The sequence below is a fragment of the Heterodontus francisci genome, chromosome 34, assembly GCF_036365525.1.
Source record: "Heterodontus francisci isolate sHetFra1 chromosome 34, sHetFra1.hap1, whole genome shotgun sequence".
Classification (NCBI taxonomy): Eukaryota; Metazoa; Chordata; class Chondrichthyes; order Heterodontiformes; family Heterodontidae; genus Heterodontus; species Heterodontus francisci.
Genome location: NC_090404.1, coordinates 46591284 through 46592297, shown reverse-complemented (window position 1 = coordinate 46592297; position 1014 = coordinate 46591284). Strand labels below are relative to the sequence as shown.

Here is a 1014-nt window from a genome sequence, read left to right as displayed (position 1 = left end):
TCACTCGAATACGTTGAGTAGCTCTTGCAAAGGGATCGCACAGGCTATGTGTATTGGGCATGTAGCATTCCCAACACTTTCTTCAGTGCCTCTGAGCACCTTGTCTCGTTGCGCTTGTTACTGAGCCATTCGAGGTTATTAACCTTTGCCACCTTTCACTTCTTTCAGTCCAGGTGGCCCTTGCTGAAGTTTGATGGCGTACAAGGTGTGTGACCTTCCTCCTCAGATTGTCTATCTGCCTTGAACAGGTGGTGGTGTGTGGCTGCTGGAGGGTCATTTTGCTGTCATACTATGAACGCAATGGTGTTGCTGCAGCGTGAAAGATGTAGTGAAATGTGTTGCGTCGTGGCTTATAAAGCATGTTGGTTGTAGAAAGCGTCGCGGTTTAATGAAGCAATGAAATGTGCCAAGGAAAATGTGTTTAGTGCATTTTGAATGAGCCGCTTTGAGAATGCAAAGAAGAGAAAGTGGCCAGTCTGATGAGTAAAGAGCGGATGTTGTGCGGTGATTGTGATAGGCGGATGTGTGGAACATGTTTGCTGTTGATAGTTTTGATAAAACGGGTGGCGGGCCGCGTACGTGTTGTGGATGAGAGTCTCCATGCGGCAGTGCAAAGCGATTTGGAATTCAAAAAGTTAGCCCGCATCGCTCTCGGGTGGCCTCAGCAACGCTCACGCCTCCCCGTCGGGGAATTGAACCCCGGTCTCCCGCGTGACAAGCGGGGATACTCACCACTATACTAACGAGGAAGCACACAAAAATGTTTCCGACAGTTTGCCAGAGATTGCCAGCCACCTTTGGGCTTCAGAGATGTTGTGACAGCTTGGAAGCGGCACGTTTCCATCACCATTTAGGCTTCTACTTTGGAGCCAGGCAGCCGACGCAGTACCACCGCTAAAGCTCTTGACTCAATCAATTCAATTTTATCCCTCATCCCAGATCATTGATGTTACATCGCACAGTGATTTGCCTCCTCTCTGTGATGGCATACATTCAACACTTTCATCCAGTTCA

General features: G+C 48.7%; 1 non-coding gene across 1 annotated transcript; it reads right to left on the bottom strand.

Annotated features, from left to right (window-relative positions):
* Window positions 1-677: 677 nt before the first annotated feature.
* On the bottom strand, window positions 678-749 carry trnad-guc (transfer RNA aspartic acid (anticodon GUC)). The gene has a single exon. It is a non-coding gene; the product is annotated as a tRNA-Asp (tRNA).
* Window positions 750-1014: the final 265 nt, after the last annotated feature.